Below are 24,088 nucleotides of genomic sequence, written 5' to 3'. Positions count from 1 at the left end.
CATTCAACAAGTAGTTACAGAGAATGGATTTGATACAAACATGATAGAGAAACCGAACCACAAAATCAAAACAAAAGTAAACGGGAAACTTGGCGCACAAAAATAAACAATCCATCACAATCCTACAAAAACAAACAATCCATCACACACCTACGAAACAAACACACAGAACGCAGTCGCACTGAACAAAACGCACATAATACAAACCTACAGAGCAAACGCGCAGACACACACGAATAATAAACACTCATAACAATAAGGAAGTGGTACACTCTCACGTACAACAACAAAGCACCCCATAAAATAAACAGAGGCTAAAAATAGCCTACAGGCCATACAAATGAGTACAGAGAAAAGTAAGGGCAACTCATACAAGCAAATAGTGACACGTCACATCTGGTATTTACCAAATGACATACCAGGACTGTAAATCAATTTATATAGGACAGACAAGCAGATACGTAAATACCAGAGACACAGAACAGAGAAAAGCATTAACAAGTGAAAGTTGTAATACTTGTCATTCTACATTTGCTGAACACCTTATAGAGATAAAACACAATCCAAAAACATGAACATTGACGTGAAAATTCTCAAATGCAGCAACTGCCCCATACAAAATTTCACAAATAAAGAAAACTATCGAATACAAAAAGCCCTAACTGAAGGAAAACAAACAGTAAATGAATACACAGTTCTCTGCAATGGAATTCTGTTCTCTGCCCTCAAAGAATTTTCAGACAGCAGTAACCCATAAACACCCAACCCCCCCCCCCCCCTTCTTTTCAACACACACACGCACGCACACACACACATACACACTTCAAAACTGCACCCAGAAAACATTCAACTGTTCAGGTGTCCGCTATCTTGCTTCTGTAGTTCGTAAACAGCGACAGTGAATTTAGCTTTGTGCATGTCTTCACAGTGAAGATAATTGGGGAAATCAGAAAAAGTAAGTGAAACATATTACAAACAAACACACACACACACACACACACACACACACACACACACTTCCACATAGAAATAGTTAATATTATACATAGTCATAACATTACCAGCTTAACATTTCGAAGTCAATAACTGTTCTACATTATGACCATACGGTTGCAGATGGCAAACTAAAAGAAAACAGATTTAATGAAAAACATACATGTCCAGGAAGACCACATCATGTTATAACAAGATAGATATACAAAACATTGTCTTTTTTTAAAATTTATAAGTACTCTCTTACAAACTCAAATTCATATGTGTTGAAGTAATAAAGAGCATTTGTCGTGTTTTATAGAAAGAAGTAAAAACCTACTGATGAGGCTAAAACTGCTGCGAAACAAGTCTGGAAAATAAGATAAAAATTTTGTTCTGCTCAAGGTGAACCACCTCCGAAAACAAATCTTTTCGTTCTCAAGTTTTGTACACCGTTGTATATTAATATGTGACGAGGGCCGAGACCGGGCTTAGTCAGGAGTATCAGAACATGTCTACTGTACTTCCCATTATCGCAAGCAGTTACCCAAAATATCTGAAAAAGAGCCTTAGCAAACAGTACTTATATTCATGAACAGTGACCTTCCGATCCCAGTCTGGCTATCCAGATGCAGGTTTGCCGTTGTTTCCCCCCGCTAACGCGAGTGAAATGCACACTGCTGATGTTTTTCACTGTTGTTGTCCACTCCAATATTAAGTTCCGACTCTACTGACCACGTCGTTAGCTGTACGCTAATTACCAATGTTTTCAGTTTCTTAAGTGAGTAGTCAGCTAATCAAATCAGAGGTTACTCAGAGGGCGCCCGAGAATACGAAAGAATACCATTAATTTATGGCACCCAGTGCGGGCGAGAATTATGTAGAATTAAAATGAGTGAGAGTTACTGTCGCCTCCTGCCAGTTATGATATATGCACGAGATGTTAGAATTCCATATTAGTTACTAGCCGAATAAATTTGAAACATGTGAGAAGTTTTAATTGGAATAACTTCTCAACACGATTACATGCACGCTCTCTCTTCTTCTTGCTCAGCCATGCTGTCTCTCTCTCTCTTTCTCATAAAATGCGCGCGCGCGCGCCCACACACACCCACCCACACACACACACACACACACACACACACACACACACACAGAACAGAAAATGGCAGTACATCCATATCTCACAGCACACGTTGCTCCTACAACACCTTTTGCATGTCCTAAAAATATTCAGAAATAGCTGAGCACTATAACACAAAATATTCCGTATGACAGAAACCAGATCAATCGGCTGAACTCCGAACTATTCGACGCTCGGGAGACACAGAATGCTCATTACCACCCTCCCAGCGGTGACAATAAGCCTAGAGCTATCCGAGGCGATTCCTGACAGTGGAAGAAATATTCCTCCCCTTGCAGTAGGAGAGCGGAAATGGAGAGCGCTATAGATGTACGGTTTTCACACAATGGGTTGGTAGTCAGGGACTCGAATTGTTAGAAAATCGAAAGACTGTAATAATACTTAGAACGTGTACTTTTTGTGCAGACATACACTCTATAAATGGAACAACGATTATTCACATTAACAAACTAAAAGCAAAGTAAATTAGAATATCTGTGGTGTTTCTTGCAGGTTTCAAATGGTTCAAATGGCTCTGAGCACTATTGCACATCTGAGGTCATCAGTCCCCTAGAACTTAGAACAACTTAAACCTAACTAACCTAAGGACATCAAACATATCCACGCCCGAGGCAGGACTCGAACCTGCGACCGTAGCGTTCGCGCGGTTCCAGACTGAAGCGCCTAGAACCGCTCGGCTACTCCGGCAAGCTGTGTGGCAGGTTTCCAGTGCGAATCGTTTACGAGATACCATATTTCGGGAAGTTCCCACACTGATATTTGTACAATACCTCTGGCAGCACACACTAAAGAACAACATAAGTGCGTACACTAGCTATGTGGATATTGGCCAGAAACGAGAAAACTGACCATCACAGGCTGTGTTCAGGAACCTATCTAACCTAAGGACAGCACACACATTCATACCCGAGGCAGGATTCGAATCTGTGACCTTAGCAGCATCGCGGTTCCGGACTGAAGCGCCTAGAACCGCTCGACCACAACGACCGGCGCGCGGGATCTAACGTGCGGATCAGCTGCAGCAGCTGCAAGAATGTTAATTAACCCCTCTTCCGCCGCCACTTGTTTCTTTCTGTTACGCTAACTAAGTGTTAAACTACCAAAACTTAGCTGACAGAAAAGATTGATAAATAACTGAGGAGATGGTTGACGTCTATCGGGATATCTTGCTGCGTGCACCATACAAGAACAAACTGCATTCCTCCTACACCCCCATACCCCATGAAAATGTCGGCCTTCTCTGCATTAGTAAATCCCATAGCCCACTCACGACCTACTGCTTTGACTGTCGCACACAAAGTGTGTAACAAGTCGCAGTGCACTCAAGGAGCACATAAGCACCCTCTAAGCAAACATAGCAACGTTGCTCCTATCAAATGCGCTGGTTGAATGGTACGAACAACAGTTGGAGTGCAAACTTTTCAAAATACGATACCTCGTAAAATAAACGTAAGAAATACCTCTGACATTCTAATTTTCTCAACGTTTAGTTAGTTAATGCCGACAGGCATTGTTCCATTGAAAAAAATTATGGTTGCACAAAATGTACACTTTATAAGTATTATTAACAGTACGAGTCCCTGACTACAAATACATTCTGTAAAAAGAGCACATCATCAATTGCACTTTCCATTTCTGCAATATTTGCGGCGCAAGTTTTAGGAGATTCACCCCCTATAGTCTATTAACATTACATTAATCATTTTGTAATACCTCATTATCAGGAGAGTATGAAATTACTATCAGAATTACTACTCAAATTACTTAGGATGTTTTAAAAATTGTAGACTGCTTATCCAAGAGAGGTTGTGCCATGTGTAAAGTGCTAATTACCGTCGTGCTAAATTTCCTGCAAGGGTCTGCGACCACAATAAATAATTTGTGGACGAAACCTTCCAGACCACTAAATACTTTCTTTATCTAAAGCTTCATTTCGACATTGTCACCATCACATCTGTAAATAAGATTAAAGTAACGTAAGAAAGAGACTTGTACGTTATACATCAGTAGAGAGAAAATAAAACACACTAAAAAATTAAAAAATTCACTCATTAAAGAACTTGTGGAGCAACGTTCAGTATCAGTATGAGTAAAACCATGCCAAAGTCAACTCGGCTAAAAAAATTTCAGGGATATGTATGCTGTCCAAGAGGTGGCGTTAGTGTGTGGTACGTGAAGTTCAATTATTTTATTTCCTAATTTTGTTTTCTGGTCATACTTGTAAAACGACTGAAAATATTTAATTTAATAACATTGGTAGTTTAATTATAGCACCTGATTTTAATTCTACATTTGTCTTTTCATAAGGTTAGCTTCTCACAAGGCAGCAATAAGACCACGTGGAGTTCACCTAAATTAGGCAACAAATATTCATTAAGTCGTCTTTAGAATGGTATCCATGTAAAAACCGCTATTTTTCTTTATTAGGATCTCATCCCTTCACATGGGGGGGGGGGGGGGGGGTGGCAGCGACGTAGTCAATCATCATCAGATTGCAGTTTGTGAAATGAAATGGAAAAGTAGTTTTAAAAACACATATTGCGAGAGTAAATGATATCATTAAAATGACGATGGTAGTGCTGACGCGAGGAACTACTCCTAGACACTGAGCTGCAGAAAATGATGTTGGTATCATTTCTTGCTTGAAAAGTAGGTCCAAGTTATGGGGTTATTGGTAGGTGTGAAATAATGTTGGAGAGTGGACGGAGAAAGAGGGTAGGAAGTTAAGTCGAAGGAGAAAAGGCTGTAGAGCGTTGTTTTGTGAGGATGCATACTGTAGGGTTGTTTCTGCTGCAGAAAGAGTCTAGTTGGAAAAATAGGAAGTGGGAGCTATTTTTGGAGCATGTGGCAGTGACATTTAAGTGGACCATAGATGAGCCGCCAGGATGGTATGATGGGGATATGCAGACGTTAAAATGGGTGGATGTTTCGAAGGACAGTGGCGACAGAGCGAATGATGTAGTAAATATAGGGAACCGGACTTATGGAGTTGTTTGGGTCACGTAGTGTGCCGACAGGGCAGACTGCGACGGTCGGTTGGACGGGATTTAGTTTTCACATACAGGAGTAGGTGGGGTGGAACTGATGCTGTGGTAGGACTGAAAATTAGGACAGTGAAGGTAAATTTGGTTTTCTTGACAGTCGGTGGAAGTGGGTCAGTTTTTACAGTTAGAAGTGGAATGGTTATTGTAGATGAGACAATTGTGGCTTTGACAGACTTGCTCTTGTGTTCAGTAAGACTCTGCTTTGTGTTGCTGTGACATTGCAAGCTATATTCTGTGGTAGCTTTTCAGAGAAAACACGAATGAAGAATGGGAGACCAGAGTGGTAGTGAATTCAGAAACGACAGGGATCATGGACTAGGAGTGAGGCACTGAGTTGTTTCTGACTGAGAGACGGCTGGGTGGACAGTTTTTCAGTCTTTTTCATTTCCTTCCATTTTTCTCAATTTTCATCACCGAATACCCAGATGCGATGCCAGTTGGGAGCACCCGAGGTCCATGAAGTGAGTCAGGTGCCGGACTATGAACGTCTCACGCTTATGGACCAATGCGACTTCAGTGGCTTACTCTGGAACAGAAATCTGAGTACGCAGCATGATCTCACTTCAAGCAAGAAAACCACTGGCCGAAGACACTTAAAAATCACACGAAAACATTCAGTTGAGCAAGCCGTAAAACATCAGCAAATGCATTAAATAAAAATTCTGGCCTCAATAAATATTAAATGTGAAAGCAACACCCTTAATGGGTAATAAAGAACGATCCAGAGTGAAGCAATTACATACTTGTTCCGCTTGCCTGGTTGGTAATAAGGGTCACTTAACATTAGAAGAGCGAGTAGGGGCCGCTTTAAGCTACACTCAAGCTACGTAAGACAGAGTACTTGCAATTTCTTAAATGTAATGAGCTTGATGTCGTAGTTATACCAGTATTCCCTTACAATTAACTGTTACTGAGATAATCACGACTAATCGTAGCTTAAGGTAGGTTATCATTTAAAAGCGGGTGACTAACTACGTTACACCTATAGAGGCACAAGCCTGACTAACGATAAAACCCGACATACAGCGGTAGCCTTAATAGCAGTCAGTGACATAGGCTAATTTATGAATAAAGTAAGTAGAACAGTTATCAGTGTAGGACTTAGCACATGAGAGATCAAGACTGCCACTGAAGAAAGCGGACCTTATTGACAACGAACTCATTTACGTTGTTCCTTACGTAACACAAAGGCTCAGGCTCATAAATATAACGTCCGTGAAATAACCAAAGCAGACAAATTTGTGAAATGTTCAACCAGCAAGCTGCAAGGACCTCGGTCCTTAGAAACAACTAAAACACATAACTATACTGAAGCAACACGCTGATCGATTGACAAGTAACATCAAAATCACGACAGCAACACTCAAGGCAAATAGAAAGGAACAAGAAGTGGAGATACAACTAATCACGCTAACGTTTGTTCACGCTAACGTTCGAACAACAAGACCATTACAAATTAATGAAACGCACCCAGTTAAAATGAACACTCTGTGGTACACGACTGTCACAAGCCGCGTGTCATCGAACAACACTACAGTGTGGCCGTCTAACTCACAGCAGTGCCTTTTTTAGTCTTCACTCATTTGACTGATGCAGCTCGTCAGGAAGTTCTCTCCTGTGCCAACCTCTTCATGTCAAAGTAAGATTAGCAACCAACGTCCTCAGTTATTTGATGGATGTATTCCAATCTCTTCTGGCCTCAACAATTTATACCCTTTAGAGCTCCCTTTACTATTACACAAGTTATTCCTTGATGTCTTAACTGATTTCATACCATCTTGCCCCTTCTTCTTGTCAGTGTTTTCCATATATTCCTCTCCACGCAGATTCTGCGGAGAACCTCCTCATTCCTTACCTTATCAGTCCACCTAATTTTCAACATTCTTCTGTAGCACCGCATCTCAAATACTTCGATTCTCGTCTTTTCCTGTTTTCCCACTGACCATGTTTCACTACCATACAATGCTGTTCTTCAACGCACATTCTCAGAACTTTCTTCCTCAAATTAAGGCCTGTGTTTGATTGTAGTAGCCTTATCTTGGACCGGAATTCCCTTTTTGCCAATACAATTCTGCTTTTTAGGTCCTCCTTGCTCGGTCCGTTATGAGTTTGACCCTGAGATCTTGCAGATGAAACAGTAACTTGCTTGTCAAGGCAGGTCGGCTGCCATGCAGCCAGCGTGAGCTATGCTAGCCTATCAGATGTGAGGCAATGCCTGCCCAGTGAATTTTAGGAGATTGTGCTACAGTCAGCGCAAATCACCTTAGCAATTCACAGAAAATGACAAAAAACAATTAGGGATAAGTTTGGTCTATTGGTTCTAAATTGTTTATGGAGTTCTGTTTTTGTGGATAAAATTTTCAAGATCTTCCTGTGTATTTGAGGTATGTCAGTTTTGTGGCTCTGTGTAACACTGACTTGATTTGAGTTTTTGCATTTTTAAGTATGTGAAGAATGTGCTAATATTCCCATCTCAGGAGTGCTCACGTAAATCTTGACATCCTCTTCCGCCCAGTCAGCCTGTATAAAAAATTTTCAGTGTTGCAGTTTCTTTTATACACTCCTCAGTCACTCTCAAACGTCTGGTTTGAAAGCCTATACTGACAGTTCCTTTCTTAAAATTTGAAGAATGCGTTCACAATGTGCATTAGCTTTTATTATTCTCGTACAGCTCTGTAAAGTAGCTTTTCTGATGGACTACAATAATGCTCCAATGAATTCCAGATTTTCTTCTCATGCCTTGCGTGCTATTTTTACGTTCTTACATGAACAATTTCTCAATTTTTTCGGGTACTAGTAATAGCTGTAAAGTTTTCCCTAAGTTACCTGATAGTAACCGTAGGTTAAACACTTTAAGATTACGCAGAGATTTATGTTTCTAAGATTCAGTGATCTAGAATCTGATCCGCATCGCCTTATCAATTCCCTTTCGTTAATTTTGAAGAAGCTGAATTGTTTTTAATGTTAAGTATAGTATAAGCGGAGACAACCTCATAATCTATAAGAAAATACATGAATCTATAGATTAAGACAATATTAGCTGATCAAAATGACTTTATTCACAAAATGCTAAGGACCAAATTTAAGTAGTACTATACTTCTGAAATTTAGAATTTGAGTTGAACTACTTGTGACAGATGTCCATCGTTCCGGCGATTCGAATTTGCGCGTCTTCTTGGCGATTGTCGTACCTAGGGGCTCTGCTCGATAACTAGCTTCCACCATGTCAAGGCTAACATGTGGCTAACATGCGGCTTAATACCAGGAAGTGTTAATCGTCGGTGTCTGTGGCCACATCGTTGATCTGGAGTTCTTGCACCTTGCTTTCTGAAAGATTTATTCAATTATCTGATAGGAGGGTGCTACAGTAGGCTGTTGGGTCGTTGATGCAAAAGACAGATACTTGTTTATTGAATGAATACTGTTCATTTATGTTGAGCTGACTTGTTTTGTGATGTGCCTGGGGTTTGCTGTTGTTCTAGTTAAGCGTTTTCACTGTAATTTTCTATAGACACGCTGTGGTCGACGAAATTGTGAATGGTGTGCGGTTTGGATTTTGTCCAGCGTTGCCTTTACCGCTAGATCCTTCGTTTCGCTTTCTTGACGAGTGCTCGCTATTGGTTACAGAAAATATCTTATTCTTATAATGAAAAGAGATGCTATTGCGTGTGTAATAACCAGGACTGCAGTTCTGTGGAAGCTCATGTACAACAGATTATTCAAATTAACAATAGCTCTACGTGATGGGCTTTGTCTATCATCATTAAGAACTGCACTAGGTTTGTCTGTGTCGCGGAAATGGGGCTCAAATCAGGTGTTACACCGTTGTCGCACGGTATTCCTGTTATTCCGTTTGAGTTGATGTTGACAGCAATCCGCGGATCGTTAATTCTCTCTCACTCAGTGCTCATTGGTGTAAGTTTCTTACAGTGATATTTTACAATCCTGTGGCGGAACGTGATTACGGGCTTGTGCATGTGTGTTGATCTGCAGGATTTTACTAGAGATTCTTATTCAGACTTACTTCTCTGGGGACATACGCGAGGTAAAAGCAGGAGATTGTGCTGCTAGCGGCAGTGCCTGTGAAAATATTACACGGTTTGTGTGTACTAGTGATATAAAAGGTGACGAAAAAATGCCGCTGTTGGACATACGCATGCGAATCCTCATCCAGATTCAAGAGAAAATCAACATTCAAAATCAGATCGGGTACATTTTGAAATCACTTGTTTGAAATCGAGGAGCTGCCAACACAGTTAGAACTTGCAGTGCAATGTTATTTGCAGATAAACTTATAACCAACCTGCAGAACCATCCCAGCCGTCGTAGCTCACTGAGTAGACTGCTGGGACATCAAACTCCCATGCGTCATGTAGCTGTGGTTCGAATAGCCTTCATGTTCCTCTTTTCTTTATTAGATGTCAGTTTCCTAGTTCTATTTGTTTATAAGCCAGATACCATTATGTCACATGCCAATAACCTGTCACATTACAGTGGGTGGTCTATTATATTGCATGCATGTATCTATGATACGCGGTGTGTACAACCGTAACTGGTCCTGCCAAGTTCATGTAGGGCAGTCTCCAGATGGAATACAAAAACGATGAATACATCGATATGTTTTTGGTGATGGGTGCATCCGATAAACATGCTGCTTGTGAGTTTACGAGCATTACGTTCTCATTTAAGTATATGGCCGAAAGAGACATTCTCCAGGAATTGTGAAACGAATCCTGTCGTCCAGGACAGTGTGCCACAAAGAGCGCAGATTCGCCACGAGATGGGGAAATTCACAGGCGTCTACATACTGAATGAGGCCATGCTGATCAGGGCTAAGCGCTGTAGTGTGCGAGTGAAAAAGACGAGAACCTACATCGTAGGGAAACCCCGTAGGAGCTGTTTGTGTCCAGGGACGCGTAGCAGTGTTAAATATGGCAGACCTAAAATCGGCGATAAAGAGTAACATTTATGAAAACTGTTTGATTCTGCAGTAATTCAGGGAATGAAGCCACAGCAATTTTAATCTACCATGTGTCTTAAATTTTCATGGTGATCCCAATAAAACTTGAATATCGATCATATCTATAATAGCTTAAAGTTAAATAAACAATTTTTCTAACAAGAAACTAAATGTCAACATCTGAACGCTTTGACGCATCTTAACGATCGACATTTCAAATAAAACTGCATCATTAAAATGACAAATGTTGTAAATATCAACTCTGTAACATAACTTGATTAAAAGATGTAGTAAATTTAAATTATGAGTACATCCAGTTAAGCATCAGATCATCATTCCATCCACACAAAAGTCATTGAACGATGACAGCATGACCTTATTGAATCATTAGGTAATAGAAGATTTGTTGTAAGGTTTAGTGCATAGAAATTACGTTTGTTCTTTATTTAGTTATCAGAAAAGCACACTGGTGCAAAGCTACTGACCGTGACATTATAAGTTGAGAAGGAAATTGTATTGGTTTTATGTAAAAGAATGTAACGTTTATTATGTAATGGATATTATTGTTACTTTATTTAGAACGTGAAAGTGGTCAACCTTTGATTATTTAAAGATGTTAAAATGTAAAATATGACTGAGGTGCAGCCAATCAGAAGGACGGCATCAGAGAAGGGATCCGCACTAATCAGTAGAATGACGATGTTCGGCACGCGGGAGACGCGGCCAGAGACGGGCAGAGGGACAGTGCTGGTGTAGACGCGAAAGCGGACGGTCGGTGTTCAGGTAGCTACTGAAGTGAAACGACTTAGAAAATTTCGCGTTGTGTGGTATGGCGGGCCTGAGCGGTGAGCAACAGCGCGCCTGGTGTGAACTCTAACTTTTCGCATAGATAACGAGGTGGAGCACTGGACTTGTATTTCGCGATGGGATAGTGAATGATCGAAATGTGCCAAATTAATATGCCCTCGAGTGTAGCAGTAGCTCTAAATACGACCACTTTCGCTATTAGTTTGCTTTCTGAATAAACATTATTCTAACCAAATCGTAAATGTGTGGATAAAATCATTAACGGGTCGTTCATTTAGTTCCGGTATTATAGTTATGTTGTTATACGTTATATTAACTTTGTATGTTTCATACAATGCCGTAAACTCGAAATCAGCCAGATTGTTTAAACAAAGGGTCTTAAGTGTCTGCTTCAGGGCGTGTAATGCGGCACGTGCGGTTCAACCCCTAGACGAGTTTGACCCATGACATATCGACGAAGAGGAACCGCTTGTGAGCCCCCGAACATCTTGGGAAGCTAGCTCGCATGCTGCTGCTTCTGTTGCAAATGCGTTTGCTGCATGGTATCCTCAAAGGGACGATCACGGTAAGAATGCTTTTCATCGCATGTGCCAACGACTTAGGGAAACGGTAACCTTCATCACAAGGGACGGACAGAGATCATCCTAGGACTAGGCGTACACGACAAAAAGAGTACACGATTCTTGAAACAGTCCACCTACCACCTCAGCGAAGTAGCCGTGATATTGCTGGATAACTGCAGGTGTAAAAGGCTGATTGTTCAAATGTTGCACAGTGAAGAAGAGCATCCACATCATTACATGTTAAGTTAACAGCAGCGGCCAGAAGACCACATTCTATGAGTACAGTTTTGTAAATGGATTTTGCTCCAAGCTGAAGGTAACGATCATTTTCTAAGTAACGTGATTAGGACTGATGAATCTAGTTTTACTCGTCAAGGTATTTTCAGTCCCCACAACAGTCTTTATTGGTCTCCACATAAGCCACATCGGACCTGTGCTCGTGGCTTTCAGACACGCTTTGGCATAAACTGTTGGGCCGGAATCGTGAGAGAAGTGATTTTGGACCCTTACCTATTACCGGACAAGTTGAACACACCACCGTATCGTACGTTTCTTTGCTATACTTTGTCCGATGCATAAGAAAACGTTCTACTTGGTGTTCGCGCAACAGCTACGGTTTCAGCATAATGACGCACGTACACATTTTGAATGAATTTGCGTAACTATTTGCATGAAACGTTGCAAGGGAATTGGATTGGTCTTGGAGGCCCAATGTTCTGGCCCCCATAGTCCCTGGACTCTACTCCACGGTATTTTCGTTTGCAGGGAACAAGTTAATAGTACTCCACCCTTGGACGTAAATGACCTAATAGCTCGCGTACATGCCGCTTCGGCAATTGTGGATGCATGTGTGTTGTGTAGGGTCTAGCAAAGTGTGATCTAGCCAGTGGCCAATTGTTTCCAAGTGCGTGGTGGTCGCTCTGAAGGTCTTCTCTAAAGTGAACGTTGGTCATACGTCTACATACTGACTGTGTGAAAGTACGCCTGGACGTCAGACATATTGAATGGAATAATTGTGCATATCGTTATGCGCAATCTAGTGTACCCGACCTAATGTGTTTTTGTATACCATTAGACGATGTTACTGTAATCACTGTTGTAATCTATAGGCTTCCTTTGTGTCATGGACGAAACAAAGTGATCGTTTACGTCTGTAAAAAGTTTATGTGAGGTCTTAATGTTAAAGTAGAGGTAACTGTAAAAGAAAGAAAAGGGAAGTGTAAACTGGATACAGAAATGGTTCAAATCGCTCTGAGCACTATGGGAGTTAACATCTGTGGTCATCAGTCCCCTAGAACTCAGAACTACTTAAACCTAACTAACCTAAGGATATCACACAACACCCAGTCATCACGAGGCAGAGAAAATCCCTGACCCCGCCGGGAATCGAACCCGGGAACCCGGGTAAATTGGATACAGTTCAGTGCCTTTGTAAAAGAAATATATGACGCGAACGTGATTCGAAACATCGGGGAGTCTGCTTATTCGTTCCCGTCGACATTTCCTTTTCTCACGGACCTAATGGGACAGCACCGGCAGAGCGCAGAGTTCATACTACATGTTGCTGGCCACACTGCACGCAGTTATAGCGTTGCCGGAGCCTCGTTTATCGAATGACAATTTTTGTTAAATCTATTGCCGGGATTAAGTTTTACCACATACAATTTTGCCTTGAACTGGAATGAGGAATCTCATGCCGACTGTCAAATGTGGCATTTGTTTCTTCACCCCGTACACCAGGAAGTGTACTGGCAGTTTGCCACACTCAGTGTGAGCAAAGAACTGATTTGATAATTTGCGATGAGGCACAATCGGCGTGAACTTTTCATGTTGGTTGCCAGTGTTTGATTAATTAGAAGTACGGGAATAAGAAATTCTAAAAATGTGGCTCTAAGCACAATGGGACTTATCATGTGATGTCATCAGTCCCCTAGACTTAGAACTACATAAACCTAACTAATCTAAGGACATCACACACATCCATGACCGAGGCAGGATTTGAACTTGCGACCATAGCAGCCGCGTGTTTCCGGACTGAAGTGTCTAGAACTGCTCAGCCACAGCGGCCAGCAATGAGATATTCTCTTGCGTCCAATAGGGCTGCCCCTTATCGCAAGTTAGATGGGGTGGATTGCGCTGGATTGGGCTAGTTTACTGATTAATTATGTAGCGTAAGTGGTATCTATGCAAATCTATCTCTGTTAAGCTGGCCTACTTCAAAATATATCTATCTTAAGCCACTCTGGGGCGTTTAAGTCCTGCCGCAAGAGAAATAGTTAGTTGGGCTGACGCTTTTGCACGTAGAAATCGTAGTTCCTAACACTGCACCATTAAAGTGGTGCGTTGGGTACTCATAGCTATGTGTTCTGCTGTCCTGTGGTGATTTGTAATCAGAGGTTCATTAGATGGTAAAAGTGGTGTGAGGTACTTTTTTTTCAGCTCCCTCTAATATTATGGAAGTCTTCCTTCATCTCTTAACATTTCCTATCATCCTGTCTCTTCTCCTTATCAGTGTTGTCCACATATTCCTTTTCTCTCCGATTATGTGCACAACCTCCTCATTCCTTACCTTATGAGTCCACCTAATTATCAACATTCGTCTGTAGCACCACATCTCAAATGATTCGATTTTCTTCTGTTCTGGTTTTCCCACAGTCCAAATTCCAGTACCATACAATGCTGTACTTCAAACGTACATTCTCAGAAATTTCTTCCTCAAATTATGGACAATAATTGATATTAGTAGATTTTTCTTGGCCAGGAATGCCCTTTATGCCGTTGCAAGTCTGCATTTGATGTCCTCCATGCACCGTCCGTCATTGGTTATTTTACTGCGTAGGTAGCAGAATTCCTTAACTTCATCTACTTTGTGACCATTAATCCTGATGTTAAGTTTCTCGCTGTTCTCATTTCTACTACTTCTCATTACCTTAGTCTTTTTCGATTTACTCTGTCCATACTCTGTACACACTAGACTGTTCATCCCGTTCAGCAGATCATGTAATTCTTCTTCACTTACACTCAGGATAGCAATGTTATCGGCGAATCGTATCACTGATATCCTTTCACCTTGAATTTTAATTCCACTCCTGAACCTTTCTTTAACTCCACCACTGCTTCCTAGATGTACAGATCGAACAGTAGAGGCGTGAGGCTACATCCCTGTCTTGCAACCTTTTTGGTATGAGCAGTTCTTTCTTGGTCGTCCACTCTTATTATTCCCTCTTGGCTGTTGTACATATTGTACATGACCGGCCTCTCCCTATAGTTTACCCTTACTCTTTTCAGAATTTCGAACATCTTGCACCATTGTACATTGCCAAAAGCTTTTTCCAAGTCGACAAATCCTATGAACGTGTCTTGGTTTTTCTTTAGTCTTGCTTCCATTATAAACCGCAACGTCAGAATTGCCTCTCTCGTGCAAAACTGATCGCCATCTAGAGCATCCTCAATTTTCTTTTCCATTCTTCTGTATATTACTCTTGTAAGCAACTTGGATGCATGAGCTGTTAAGCTGATTGTGCGATAGTTCTCGCAGTCGTCAGCTCTTGCCATCTTCGGAATTGTATGGATGATGCATTTTGGGAAGTCAGATGGTATTTCGCCAGAGTACGCACCAGCGTGAATAGTCGTTTTGTTGCCACTTCTCCCAATGATTTTAGAAATTCTGATGGAACGTTATCAATCCCTTCCGCCTTATTTGATCTTAAGTCCTCCAAAGCTCTTTTAAATTCTGATTCTAACACTGGATCCCCTGCCTCTTCTAAATCGAATCCTGTTTTTTGTTCTATCACATCAGACAAATCTTCGCCCTCATAGAGGCTTTCAATGTATTCTTCCCACCTATCTACTCTCTTCAGTGTATTTACCAGTGGAATTCCTGTTTCACTCTTAATGTTATCACCCTTGCTTTTAATGTCACCGAAAGTTTTTTGACTTTTCTGTAGGCTGAGTTTGTCCTTCCGACAGTCATTTCTTTTTCAATGTACATTTTTCCTTCAGCCATTTCATCTTAGCTTCCCTGCACTTCCTATTTATTTCATTCCTCAGAGACTTGTATTTCTGCATTCCTGAATTTTCCAGGACATTTTTGTACTTCCTCAATTGAAGTATTTCTTCTGTTACCCATGGTTTCTTTGCAGTTACTTTCATTGTATCTATGTTTTCCTTTCCTACTTTTGTGATAGCCCTTTTTAGAGATGTCCATTCCCCGTCAAGTATCTGATTTCAGAATCTCTGTCTGACCATGATGTAATCCAACTGAAATCTTCCCGTATCATCCGGACTTTTCCAAGTATACCTCCTCCTCTTGTGATTCTTGAACAGAGTATTCGCTATTACTACCTGAAACAGAACACAATTAGTCTTTCTCCTCTCTAATTCCACCGAGCGAGGTGGCGCAGTGGTTCGACACTGGACTCTCATTCGGGAGGACGACGGTTCAATCCCGCGTCCGGCCATCCTGATTTAGGTTTTCCGTGATTTCCCTAAATCGTTCCAGGAAAATGCTGGGATGGTTCCTTTGAAAGGGCACGGCCGACTTCCTTCCCCATCCTTCCCTAATCCGATGAGACCGATGACCTCGCTGTTTGGTCTCTTCTCTCCAAAAACAAGAACAACAATCCTCTTTAATTCCTAGCCCCAAGACCATATTCTCCTGTAACCTTTTCTTCTACTCCTTTCCCTGCAACCGCATTGCAGCCCCCATGACTATTAGAACATAAGAACTTAAGTTTCTATGGTTTGCTAAATGTGGTGTACACTCTTATGGGTGGTTGGTTTTCATCGATGAGAATAAATTGAATGTAATTGAAATTTGAGTATTTTAGGGAGGAAACCTTTAAAAGAAATTCAAGTGTTGATAATGATCATTTAAATTGAGATTTTGTTGTCACATCATGAAATTCAAGTTTTCAAGTAAATGTATAATTTGGAGGCAGTTTATCACTTTTTATTAAATGAGACTGTCGATTATAGAGAGTTCATTCTTATTTGAAATTCCAATATGAATTCGTTATTGTTGCACTTATAGAATATCAGAAATAAAATATTTTTCAAAATGTCTTGATACAAATCCTGTAATCTTTTTGCGTTGTCTGTCGTAGTTCAAGTGTCTAATATAGGTAGGCCCCGATTCTTGTACTAATCTCAGTTACAGGAAGGCGTCTGTGACTCAATACGGGGGGATGGTTGGTGCCTGACGTGCTCCTCCCCCCCCCCCCTTCCCCGTCAAGTAGGTTTCCCGCAGCTATGACTTAATCCTCACTGTAGCCTCTGACATCGCCGACAGATATGAATTCTTCAGTAAATTCTATTCAGTTCAACGTGATTACCCGTCTCTGGCCAATGAAATTAACGGTCAGACCACAGTATAACGTGACTCTAGCAGGTTAGTGTCAGGAACTGAACGAGATATTCGATGAGGTTTTCTAATCATACCATCCAACTGCAACTGAACAAGAAGAGACGGCCTTTTTCCAGAGTTTTATACCATATGACATCTCTGATCCAAGTTAACTTCCGACGTCAAGTAAGTAGGTATCACGCTAGGCCAAGTTCTACCTGCTGGGACAAAGAAATCATATAATGGATTTGTATCTCATAGGTTTCCCACCTTACCTAGGTGGTTCTTTGAAACAATTTTCAGGCGATTCTAAGGGATTCTAAGGATTGTCACCATTTTTGAGAAATTGTTAAGTGCTGTCTATTGATTGCATTGTATATCACATTCCGAGCTACTGCTTTGCACTATATAAGAAATATGGCCGTCTCTTTACATTCAGGGAGAAATCCATACATATTATAAAAATAAATGTACTACGTATATTCTTATGCACATATGTTCCATATCTCCTCCTAAACTACTGGAACGATGTGAACCTCTCTTACAACATATAATACTTATAGCAGGAAGGTATTTCTATGGGGGTGGGGTGGGGGTGAGAAAGAAGTGTAACCCACCATGAGCCAATGTGCTGTCTTCACTCATCCAGTATTTGAGTATGAGACAGCTTACAGATTTGCAACAAATTATACACTCAATTTCAAACTTTTACGAATTTTTTTTCGATAACAGTCCCGACAAATTATTAAAAGGTATAAGGTTTATCGCTTACAACATTTTCCTCGTTAATGTAAAAACTGTTGAATAAGGCATCACGTTTTAATTTCTTACTTCTTTACTAAAACTGTATTCATGACACATTTTGCAATTCACTGACTGTAGCTGCAAAATTTTAACATTGAATGACACATAGATCAGGATAATATGACACCATTAACACTGAGATGCGTGAAAAATTGGCACATCTTGCATTAAGTTCAAATTTACTAGGCCATAGCTACTATCTCTATACGCAGCACATTCCCCAGGGAGTACTCGTATATGACACTGAATGTACTTGCAAAAATATATCATTGTACGACCCTTAGTTCGGGAGATATGATGTCATAAACATTGAGCTGTGTGTAAACGAAACGGCAAGGCGAAGTTTGCTGGCGATGCAGGTGAAATATTTGTATGAATATGTGTGAAATACATTAAATATATATGTGAAATTTATGTGACATACACCTATGCGGGCAAAGCCACGTATAAAAAAACTCCTTCTAGACCCCCTGCCTGATTTCAGATTATGCTCTGGACAGAAATACTTTAGGGAAAAGAACCAGCAATCTCCCACTGGGATAGCTGGCAGAAAGTGGAAACAGAAGGGTGAGGAAAAGATGGACAGACAGAGATGTGGAAGAAGGACATGGACGCACATGTGGGGGAGGAGGTGGGCAGGAAGATTGGGAGGATGAAATGGACAGAGAAAGAGAAGATGGAATGGACAGAGAGATGGGATGAGGGGACGGACAGAGGGAGAGGACAGGAGGAGATAAAGGTAGTGAGGAGGCGATTGAGGGCGCAGGTGGAGGTGGACCCAGAGGGAAGGGTAGGAGGTGGACAGAGGTGGAAGGAGCAGCTGGTCAGAAGGGGTGGGGGGAGGATGGAGAGGAGTAGAGGGATAGACTGGAAAGGAACTGGCTGACAGAGAGAGAATGGAGAACAGCAGATGGACAGAGAGAATGATAGGAGGAGATGGACAGGGTGGTGGAGAAGGTGTACTGGGAGAAAGGAGGAAGGGAAATTGGCAGAGTGGAGAGCGGAGGAGGTGGATAGAGAGAGACGGAGAAGGACATGGGATAATAGAACTGGAATCAATAAGTAAACGTGGAATGCCAGGTACTCAGCTAGTTACCATACAAATTCATACACTCGTTGAAATTAATATTCAAAAATGAAATACAGCAGAGACTAAGTCACAAAGACCAGACAAATATTCTGTAAGAATGTAAAGCTAATTTGAATTCTTGTGGACGGTTTCTTTGTTAGCTTAACTGCCCCCTCCCCCATCTTCGCTTATAGAATGAATGAAACTCTCATGTGCAAAACAGCTACGAATGTCTCATTCCTTTCCGAAGAGTTATAATTTTACTTTATGCACGTAAAATATTTATTGTTGAAGATAAAAACCTCTAATTCTGTTGGATTTATTAGTTTTGGGTTCAACACCTTTAGACTAACGAAAAAGTTTGGAGGTCGTAAAAAAGTCTATTTTAAGTTTGTTGGCAATCACTAACCGCTCTCATTATCAAACCCAGTGTAAATATAACGTAGGTAAAAAGTTTACTTGTGTGGTCATCATCCACAACCAACACAAAACTTTCGTTTTGTAAATAATAATTTGCTCTCCGTTTTAAGAAAAGCTAGTTTTTCACGCATCTCAATGTTCATGACGTCATATGCCCTGAATTATGTGGCTTACAATGATATAAATATGCAGGTTTATCAATGGGATATTTAGATACTGGATGCAAAACGTGTAGCGATTAGAGTTAGTGATAAAAAAAGTTATAAATTAAAACGTCGTGTGTCGTGTCTGATGCTAAAATTTTACTTTCATTATTCTCGGGGTAGGGGGGGGGGGGTTCGAGGGAATTAGCAAGAAAAAGTTTTGAAAAGATCAAATGTTATGAGTAAAGTTTGGTGGAAGTCGCGAAATGCTCTCATTCTCGGGTACTGGATGAATATAGTCTGGGTCGTATGCACTCTGCGAGCTATACTGTCTCAAGACAGATTTTTCACTTTAATACTTGTCTTATTGTGTACGATTATATCTCTTACGGAGTAGATTATGACAGTATTAAAATTTGAAAGTCGCAAGCTCTTTAGTTAAAGAACCAGCAGCTCAAATTTGGTACCGTGCACTTGTGTAGTAATACACTCCTGGAAATGGAAAAAAGAACACATTGACACCGGTGTGTCAGACCCACCATACTTGCTCCGGACACTGCGAGAGGGCTGTACAAGCAATGATCACACGCACGGCACAGCGGACACACCAGGAACCGCGGTGTTGGCCGTCGAATGGCGCTAGCTCCGCAGCATTTGTGCACCGCCGCCGTCAGTGTCAGCCAGTTTGCCGTGGCATACGGACCTCCATCGCAGTCTTTAACACTGGTAGCATGCTGCGACAGCGTGGAGTGAACCGTATGTGCAGTTGACGGACTTTGAGCGAGGGCGTATAGTGGGCATGCGGGAGGCCGGGTGGACGTACCGCCGAATTGCTCAACACGTGGGGCGTGAGGTCTCCACAGTACATCGATGTTGTCGCCAGTGGTCGGCGGAAGGTGCACGTGCCCGTCGACCTGGGACCGGACTGCAGCGACGCACGGATGCACGCCAAGACCGTAGGATCCTACGCAGTGCCGTAGGGGACCGCACCGCCACTTCCCAGCAAATTAGGGACACTGTTGCTCCTGGGGTATCGGCGAGGACCATTCGCAACCGTCTCCATGAAGCTGGGCTACGTTCCCGCACACCGTTAGGCCGTCTTCCGCTCACGCCCCAACATCGTGCAGCCCGCCTCCAGTGGTGTCGCGACAGGCGTGAATGGAGGGACGAATGGAGACGTGTCGTCTTCAGCGATGAGAGTCGCTTCTGCCTTGGTGCCAATGATGGTCGTATGCGTGTTTGGCGCCGTGCAGGTGAGCGCCACAATCAGGACTGCATACGACCGAGGCACACAGGGCCAACACCCGGCATCATGGTGTGGGGAGCGATCTCCTACACTGGCCGTACACCACTGGTGATCGTCGAGGGGACACTGAATAGTGCACGGTACATCCAAACCGTCATCGAACCCATCGTTCTACCATTCCTAGACCGGCAAGGGAACTTGCTGTTCCAACAGGACAATGCACGTCCGCATGTATCCCGTGCCACCCAACGTGCTCTAGAAGGTGTAAGTCAACTACCCTGGCCAGCAAGATCTCCGGATCTGTCCCCCATTGAGCATGTTTGGGACTGGATGAAGCGTCGTCTCACGCGGTCTGCACGTCCAGCACGAACGCTGGTCCAACTGAGGCGCCAGGTGGAAATGGCATGGCAAGCCGTTCCACAGGACTACATGCAGCATCTCTACGATCGTCTCCATGGGAGAATAGCAGCCTGCATTGCTGCGAAAGGTGGATATACACTGTACTAGTGCCGACATTGTGCATGCTCTGTTGCCTGTGTCTATGTGCCTGTGGTTCTGTCAGTGTGATCATGTGATGTATCTGACCCCAGGAATGTGTCAATAAAGTTTCCCCTTCCTGGGACAATGAATTCACGGTGTTCTTATTTCAATTTCCAGGAGTGTATATAGGCTGGAGCCGGCGCGAGCACTCGTGGACACGTCTCACTACGTGCCAAGGTCGGCTTGCGACGCGGTGTCAAAAACGGGGGTGACAAAAGTAAGGGAAACCTCACATTATGTCATGTTGGACGTTCTTTTTCCAGGCGTAGTGCATCAACACGTGTCATGGACTGAACAAGCCGTTGGACAACCCCAGCAGAAATGTTGAGCCATGCTGCCTCTATAGCCGTCCATAATTGCAAAAGTGTTGCTCATGCAGGATTATGTGCACGAAGTGACCTCTCGATTATGTCCCATGAATGTTCGGTGGGACTCATGCTGGGCGATCTGGAGTACCAAATCATTGGCTCGAACTGCCCAGAATGTTGTTGAAACCAGTCGAGAACAATTGTGGCTTGGTGACTTGAGGCATTGTCATCGTTGTTTGGGAACATGAAATTCATGCATCGCTGCAAATGCTCTCGTTTGGTTCAGTTGGACCAGAGGACCCAGTCCATCCCATGAGAATTCAGCCTACGCCACTATGGACCTACCACCAGATTGCCCAGAGCCTTTATGACGACGTTGGTCGATGGTTTCGTGGGGTCTGCACCATCGGACCAGGCCACGATTTTCCAGTTGCCTAGGGTCCAAATGATGTCACGACCCCAGGACAGCAGAACAGGAGCCGCAAGTGATGTCATGCTATTAGAAGGTGTCGGTCGTCTGCTGCCATAGCCCATTAACGCCAAATATCGCCGCATTGTCCTAACGGATACGTTGGTGATACATCCCTCACTGTTTATGATTACTGGAGTTATTCACGCAGTGATGCTTGTCTGTTAGCACTGAAAACTCTACGCAGACGCCACTGTTCTCGGTCGTTAAGCGAAGGCTGTCGACCACTGCGTTATCCCTCATGAGAGGTGACGCCTGATATTTGGGTTTCTCGACCACCTCTTAACACTGTGGGTCTCGGAAGACTGAATTACCTAACGAATTCCGAAATGGAATGTCCCATGCGTCTAGCTCCAAGTATCACTCTGCGTTCTAAGTCTGATAATTCCAGTCGTGCAGCCATGATCAAGTAGGAAACATTTTCACACGTTTCACTTGAATAAAAATGATAGCTCAGCCTCTGTAATATCGTTTTACACCTCGTGTAGGCGTTACCACAGCCATCTGTACACGAATATGTGCCTATCGCTATCCCATGGCTTTCGTCACCTCTGTGCAAACTATCTTGCTGACAGCTTCGATTAATTCTCATGGCAATTATCTGCTTAAAACGAAAGATGACAAGACGCATACAGAAGCACACAGGCTGCAACGTGTCCCTCGCTCTATGTTTGAGTAGAAAAGGACAACAAATAGATAATACTGTTACGAGGTACTCTCTGCTCTATTATACTTGCGGAGTATATTTGAAGATGTTGATGCAAATACAGAAATAAGTAGACTGTCAACGTGAGATGAACTGTTCACAAAATACACGGTTGGGAAGAAGTTATACACCTGGAAAGACGATGACAGTTTTGATCCGCTGACGGAATATGCCACTTGGTGGATAACTGAATGTACTGATAATGGTTTCAACGTCGTCCGCCAACAGATAGCGTGGAGGCATAACTTCAAGTGCGACATCTATGTCTACCATTTAAAAGTTAATGCTCGCCTCTGGAAGGCTCAATGAGCTGCAAACGTGCAAAGCAGACAGGCAACCATGCCACACACAGACAGTAGTGTTTCGTACAGCCAACAGAGCTAGTTTGAAAGGGGTCAACATGTGGCCTTCTGAATGGCGGTACGGCCATTTTGGGGCATTGCCATATAAGTTGGACGTGCTGCAACAATGCTGGTATCAGTGGTAACGTGAACGCTCTCACACCCATAGACGCCTTTCCGGATGTCGATGCAGCACAGAAGCCCACCAGAATCGTCCTATTGTAAGGGCAGCAGTGTCATATCGCACTGCTACCACAGCACAGATAAGAAGGCTTATGCACCCAGACTGTTAACACGAACTGTTGTAAACCGGTTGGCAGTAGTGAGTCTACGGGCATGCACACTTCTAGCCCCTCTTCCACTCACGCCATAGCATCGACATGCAGGGGTGGTCTGGTGCCGTCAGATGGTCATTTGGAAGATGGAATGGAGCTCCATGGTCTTCGACGACGAAAACAGATTGCGCCTGCACGTAAGTAATATTCGTTCGTGCGTCGACGCTCACCTGGTGAGCGCTGTATCGTGTATTGCAATCGTACAAAACCCACGGCCCCACACCAGACATTATACTCTGGGGTGCGATAAGCTACAACTCTCGTACACCTTTGGTCTTTTAGGAGAGGACGCTAACTAGCGCTCGGTACGTGCAGAATCTCGTTAGATCCTTTATTTTTCCGTTCTTGCAAGAGGAAGGTAATGTGTTTGAGCCATGCATGGCTCGCAGTCCCTCCATTTGGTATTTTACAGCCGGTTTTAACGTATTTCCCTCTCACCACGGTGATTTAAATTACTGGCGTTGCTGAGTTGCTGTTTTGCCTGACCGTCATCGGCGCTAGTAGCGCGTATCGATATATCCCCTCTGATAGGATCTTTGCTCGGCTGCTATTACTTCCCAGTTGTCATATGTCGTGGAGTCAGTCGGAACGTACGAGGAGGAGAGTTCACGGCGGCAGTTCGGGTCGTGAGTTGGGCCCTGGCAGTCAGTTGCAATGCGTTTGGAGCGCAGCCCGGGCCAGCCAGTAGCCGGCTTGCAGCAGCAGTGTGCCCTGCGTGGACATCGCCCGCCCGACCGTTGCCGCCACGCATCACTTAAGCCGGGCCTGATTTTTGGTGGATTGTTGGTCGGTCGGTTGGTCCGAGGACGTCTCCGTGCGGTGCTGATGGAATCTGCACAGTGCCGGAGTCCGTCTGGAACTGTCCGATCGGTA

The sequence above is a fragment of the Schistocerca americana genome, chromosome 2, assembly GCF_021461395.2.
Source record: "Schistocerca americana isolate TAMUIC-IGC-003095 chromosome 2, iqSchAmer2.1, whole genome shotgun sequence".
In the NCBI taxonomy this organism is placed as follows: Eukaryota; Metazoa; Arthropoda; class Insecta; order Orthoptera; family Acrididae; genus Schistocerca; species Schistocerca americana.
Note: the sequence above shows the minus strand (reverse complement) of the source record.